This window comes from Hordeum vulgare, chromosome 3H (genome assembly GCF_904849725.1).
Source record: "Hordeum vulgare subsp. vulgare chromosome 3H, MorexV3_pseudomolecules_assembly, whole genome shotgun sequence".
NCBI classification, from domain to species: domain Eukaryota; kingdom Viridiplantae; phylum Streptophyta; class Magnoliopsida; order Poales; family Poaceae; genus Hordeum; species Hordeum vulgare.
This window is the reverse complement of record NC_058520.1, coordinates 311,182,648-311,189,495: the sequence shown is the minus strand read 5'-3', so window position 1 is coordinate 311,189,495 and position 6,848 is coordinate 311,182,648.

Below are 6,848 nucleotides of genomic sequence, written 5' to 3'. Positions count from 1 at the left end.
CGCTCCTCGCACAACCCATTTAGTCCCGATTCATGTCTGGAACTGGGACTAAATGGCTATCTTGAGTCCCGGTTCTAGACACCAACCGGGTCTAAAAGATTGCCTATATACTCATTCCTCTCATTTTTGGCAGGCCAGCGTGTGAAGGTGTGTCCTACTCTAGTTCTCACCTCCTATGCACAAGAGGTGTTTGATGAAATGCCCGAGCTACACTTCAGCTTTCTTTCCTCTCCAAGCTCGACCTACAAGCTTCATTTCCCCCAAGATTTGTCCAGGTTTGGCGGTGCACCAACTATCCAAGTGTTCTAAAAACGTTAGACACTTCATCTCCTCTTCTCTCACTACTAGTTTAGCTCATTTCAAGTGCTCTATAAATAGTGTGGTTTGTGGGTTTTAGTGGTGGAGTGTATGTGTGAGTTTATTGTTGGGGAACGTCGCATGGGAAACAAAAAATTTCCTACGCGCACGAAGACCTATCATGGTGATGTCCATCTACGAGAGGGGATGTGTGATCTACGTACCCTTGTAGACCGTACAGCAGAAGCGTTAGTGAACGCGGTTGATGTAGTGGAACGTCCTCATGTCCCTCGATCCGCCCCGTGAACCGTCCCGCGATCAGTCCCACGATCTAGTGCCGAACGGACGGCACCTCCGCGTTCAGCACACGTACAGCTCGACGATGATCTCGGCCTTCTTGATCCAGCAAGAGAGACGGAGAGGTAGAAGAGTTCTCCAGCAGCGTGACGGCGCTCTGGAGGTTGGTGATGAGCTTGTCTCAGCAGGGCTCCGCCCGAGCTCCGCAGAAACGCGATCTAGAGGAAAAACCGTGGAGGTATGTGGTCGTGCTGCCGTGGAAAAGTCGTCTCAAATCAGCCCTAAAACCTCCGTATATATAGGTGGGAGAAGGGGAGCCTTGCCTTGGGGCTCAAGGAGCCCCAAGGGGGTCGGCCGAGCCAAGGGGGGAAGGTCCACCCCCCAAACCGAGTCCTACTTGGTTTGGTGGGTGGATTCCTTCTTTCCTTTCCCACCTCCTCCTTTTTTTCTCTTTGATTTTCTTCCTATGGCGCATAGGGCCTTCTTGGGCTGTCCCACCAGCCCACTAAGGGCTGGTGTGCCACCCCAAGGCCTATGGGCTTCCCCGGGGTGGGTTGCCCGCCCTGGTGAACTCCCGGAACCCATTCGTCATTCCCGGTACATTCCCGGTAACTTCGAAAACCTTCCGTTAATCAAATGAGGTCATCCTATATATCAATCTTCGTTTCCGGACCATTCCGGAAACCCTCGTGTCGTCCGTGATCTCATCCGGGACTCCGAACAACATTCGGTAACCAACCATATAACTCAAATACGCATAAAACAACGTCGAACCTTAAGTGTGCAGACCGTGCGGGTTCGAGAACTATGTAGACATGACCCGAGAGACTCCTCGGTCAATATCCAATAGCGGGACCTGGATGCCCATATTGGATCCTACATATTCTACGAAGATCTTATCGTTTGAACCTTAGTGCCAAGGATTCATATAATCCCGTATGTCATTCCCTTTGTCCTTCGGTATGTTACTTGCCCGAGATTCGATCGTCAGTATCCGCATACCTATTTCAATCTCGTTTACCGGAAAGTCTCTTTACTCGTTCCGTAATACAAGATCCCGCAACTTACACTAAGTTACATTGCTTGCAAGGCTTGTGTGTGATGTTGTATTACCGAGTGGGCCCCGAGATACCTCTCCGTCACACGGAGTGACAAATCCCAGTCTTGATCCATACTAACTCAACGAACACCTTCGGAGATACCTGTAGAGCATCTTTATAGTCACCCAGTTACGTTGTGACGTTTGATACACACAAAGTATTCCTCCGGTGTTAGTGAGTTATATGATCTCATGGTCATAGGAACAAATACTTGACACGCAGGAAAATAGTAGTAACAAAATGACACGATCAACATGCTACGTCTATTAGTTTGGGTCTAGTCCATCACGTGATTCTCCTAATGACGTGATCCAGTTATCAAGCAACAACACCTTGTTCATAATCAGAAGACACTGACTATCTTTGATCAACTGGCTAGCCAACTAGAGGCTTGCTAGGGATAGTGTTTTGTCTATGTATCCACACATGTAAATGAGTCTTCATTCAATACAATTATAGCATGGATAATAAACGATTATCTTGATACAGGAATTATAATAATAACTATATTTATTATTGCCTCTAGGGCATAATTCCAACAGTCTCCCACTTGCACTAGAGTCAATAATCTAGCCCTCACATCATCATGCGAATTACATTGTAATAAATCTAACACCCATACAGTTCTCGTGTTGATCATGCTTTGCTCGTGGAAGAGGTTTAGTCAGCGGGTCTGCTACATTCATATCCGTGTGCACTTTGCATATATTTACGTCCTCCCCTTCGACGTAGTCGCAGATGAGGTTGAAGCGTCGTTTGATCTGTCTGGACTTCTTGTGAAACCGTGGTTCCTTTGCTAAGGCAATGGCACCCGTGTTGTCACAGAACAAGGTTATTGGATTCAGTGCGCTTGGCACCACTCCAAGATCCGTCATGAATTGCTTCTTCCAGACACCCTCCTTTGCCGCCTCCGAGGCAGCCATGTACTCCGCTTCACATGTAGAATCGGCTACGACGCTTTGCTTGGAACTGCACCAGCTTACCGCACCCCCATTAAGAATAAATATGTATCCGGTTTGCGACTTAGAGTCGTCCGGATCTGTGTCAAAGCTTGCATCGACGTAACCTTTTACAGCGAGCTCTTCATCACCTCCATACACGAGAAACATCTCCTTAGTCCTTTTCAGGTACTTCAGGATATTCTTGACCGCCGTCCAGTGATCCACTCCTGGATTACTCTGGAACCTACCTGCCATACTTATGGCTAGGCTAACGTCCGGTCTAGTGCACAGCATTGCATACATGATAGAACCTATGGCTGAAGCATAGGGGACGGCGCGCATATGCTCTCTATCCTCATCAGTTGCTGGGCACTGAGTCTTACTCAATCTCGTACCTTGTAAAACTGGCAAGAACCCTTTCTTGGACTGTTCCATTTTGAACCTCTTCAAAACTTTATCAAGGTATGTACTTTGTGAAAGTCCTATCAGGCGTTTTGATCTATCCCTATAGATCTTAATGCCTAGAATGTAAGCAGCTTCTCCTAGGTCCTTCATAGAGAAACTTTTACTCAAGTAATCCTTTATGCTCTCCAAAAACTCTACGTTGTTTCCAATCAGCAATATGTCATCCACATATAATATTAGAAACGCCACAGAGCTCCCACTCACTTTCTTGTAAATATAAGATTCTCCAACCACTTGTATAAACCCAAAAGCTTTGATCACCTCATCAAAGCGTTTGTTCCAACTTCGAGATGCTTGCACCAGTCCATAAATGGATCGTTGGAGCTTGCACACCTTGTTAGCATTCTTAGGATCGACAAAACCTTTGGGTTGCATCATATACAATTCTTCCTTAAGGAAACCGTTAAGGAACGCCGTTTTGACATCCATCTGCCAGATTTCATAATCGAAAAATGCAGCTATTGCTAACATGATTCTGACGGACTTAAGCATCGCTACGGGTGAGAATGTCTCATCGTAGTCAACTCCTTGAACTTGTGAAAAACCCTTTGCCACAGGTCGAGCTTTATAAACGGTCACATTGCCGTCAGCGTCCGTCTTCCTCTTAAAGATCCATTTGTTCTGAATAGCCTTGCGGCCCTCAGGCAGTACCTCCAAAGTCCACACTTTGTTCTCATACATGGATCCTATCTCGGACTTCATGGCTTCTAGCCATTTGTTGGAATCTGGGCCCACCATTGCTTCTTCATAATTTGCAGGTTCATTGTTGTCCAACAACATGATTGATAAGACGGGATTAGCGTACCACTGTGGAGCAGCACGTGGTCTCGTCGACCTGCGTGGTTCGACAGAAACTTGAACCGGAGTTTCATGATCATTATCATTTACTTCCTCCTCAACCGGCGTCGCAACGATAGAGGTTTCCCCTTGCCCTGCGCCACCATCCAGAGGGATGAGAGGTTCGACAACCTCGTCAAGTTCTATCTTCCTCCCACTCAATTCTCTCGAGAGAAACTCCTCGAGAAAAGCTCCGTTTTTAGCAACAAACACTTTGCCCTCGGATTTGAGATAGAAGGTGCACCCAATTGTCTCTTTTGGGTAACCTATGAAGACGCACTTTTTCGCTTTGGGTTCTAGCTTTTCAGGCTGAAGCTTTTTGACATAAGCATCACATCCCCAAACTTTAAGAAACGACAACTTTGGCCTTTTGCCATACCACAGTTCGTATGGTGTCGTCTCAACGGATTTTGATGGTGCCCTATTTAAAGTGAATGCAGTTGTTTCTAATGCATAACCCCAAAACGATAACGGCAAATCGGTAAGAGACATCATAGATCGCACCATCTCTAATAAAGTACGATTACGACGTTCGGACACACCATTACGCTGTGGTGTTCCAGGCAGTGTCAACTGTGAAACAATTCCACATTGTCTTAAGTTATCACCAAACTCGAAACTCAGATATTCACCCCCACGATGAGACCGTAGGAACTAGATCTTCTTGTTACGATGATTTTAAACTTCACTCTAAAGTTGCTTGAACTTTTCAAATGTTTCAGACTTGTGCTTCATTAAGTAGACATAACCATATCTACTCAAATCGTCAGTGAAGGTGAGAAAATAACGATATCCGCCGCGTGCCTCTCCGCTCATCGGACCACACACATCGGTATGTATGATTTCCAACAAGTCACTTGCACGCTTCATTGTTCCGGAGAACGGAGTTTTAGTCATCTTTCCCATGAGGCATGGTTCGCACGTGTCAAGTGAATCAAAGTCAAGTGACTCCAAATGTCCATCGGCATGGAGTTTCTTCATGCGCTTTACACCAATCTGACCTAAGCGGCAGTGCCACAAAAATATGGCGCTATCATTGTTAACTCTAACTCTTTTGGTCTCAATGTTATGTATGTGTGTATCTCTATCAAGATTCAATATGAACAATCCTCTCACATTGGGTGCATGACCATAAAAGATGTTACTCATAGAAATAGAACAACCATTATTCTCTGACTTAAAAGAGTAACCGTCCCGCAATAAACAAGATCCAGATATAATGTTCGTGCTCAACGCAGGCACTAAATAACAATGATTCAAGTTCATAACTAATCCTGATGGTAACTGAAGTGAAACTGTGCCGACGGCGATTGCATCAACCTTGGAACCATTTCCTACGCGCATCGTCACTTCATCTTTCGCCAGCTTTCGTCTATTCCGCAGTTCCTGTTTCGAGTTGGAAATATGAGCAACAGAACGGTATCGAATACCCAGGCACTACTACGAGAGCCGGTTAAGTACACATCAATAACATGTATATCAAATATACCTGATTTTTCTTTGGCCGCCTTCTTATCTGCCAGATACTTGGGGCAATTGCGCTTCCAGTGACCCATACCCTTGCAATAGTAACACTCTGTTTCAGGCTTAGGTCCAGCTTTGGGTTTCTTCGTCGGATTGGCAACAGGCTTGCCGCTCTTCTTTGAATTACCCTTATTGCCTTTGCCGTTTCTCTTGAAACTAGTGGTCTTATTCACCATCAACACTTGAAGCTCTTTACGGAGTTCGGACTCTGCGACTTTCAGCATCGCAAACAACTCGCCGGGAGACTTGTTCATCCCTTGCATGTTGTAGTTCAACACAAAGCCTTTATAGCTTGGCGGCAGTGATTGAAGGATTCTGTCAGTGATAGCCTCTTGCGGGAGTTCAATCCCCAGCTCAGCTAGACGGTTTGAGTACCCAGACATTTTGAGCACATGTTCACTGACACACGAGTTCTCCTCCATCTTGCAAGCATAGAATTTATCGGAGGTCTCATACCTCTCAATCCGGGCGTTCTTCTGAAAGAGAAACTTCAACTCCTGGAACATCTCAAATGCTCCATGACGCTCAAAGCGACGTTGAAGTCCCGGTTCTAAGCCATACAAGACTGCACATTGAACTACTGAGTAGTCCTCCTTATGTGCTAACCAAGCGTTCTTAACATCCTGATCAGCCGTAGCGGGTGGTTCATCTCCTAGCGCAGCATTAAGGACATAATCCTTCTTCCCAGCTTGTAAGATTAGCTTAAGATTACGAGCCCAGTCTACAAAGTTGCTTCCATCATCTTTCAACTTAGCTTTCTCTAGGAACGTATTAAAATTCAGGGTGACTGTCGCGTGAGCCATGATCTACAACACAAATATATTCAAAGTGGACTTAGACTATGTTCAAGATAATTAGAGTTTAACTTAATCAAATTATTTGCTAAACTCCCACTCAAAAAGTACATCTCTCTAGTCATTTGAGTGGTTCATGATCCACTTACACTAGCTCAAGTCCGATCATCACGTGAGTTAAGCATAGTTTCAGTGGTAAGCATCCCTATGCTAATCATATCATCTATATGATTCATGATCGACCTTTCGGTCTCATGTGTTCCGAGGCCATGTCTGCACATGCTAGGCTCGTCAAGCTTAACCCGAGTGTTCCGCGTGCGCAATTTTTTTGCACCCGTTGTATGTCAACGTTGAGTCTATCACACCCGATCATCACGTGGTGTCTCGAAACGACGAACTGTAGCAACGGTGCACAGTCGGGGAGAACACAATTTCGTCTTGAAATTTTAGTGAGAGATCACCTCATAATGCTACCGTCGTTCTAAGAAAAATAAGGTGCATAAAAGGATTAACATCACATGCAATTCATAAGTCACATGATATGGCCATCATCACGTGCTCCTTGATCTCCATCACCAAACCACCGGAACGAT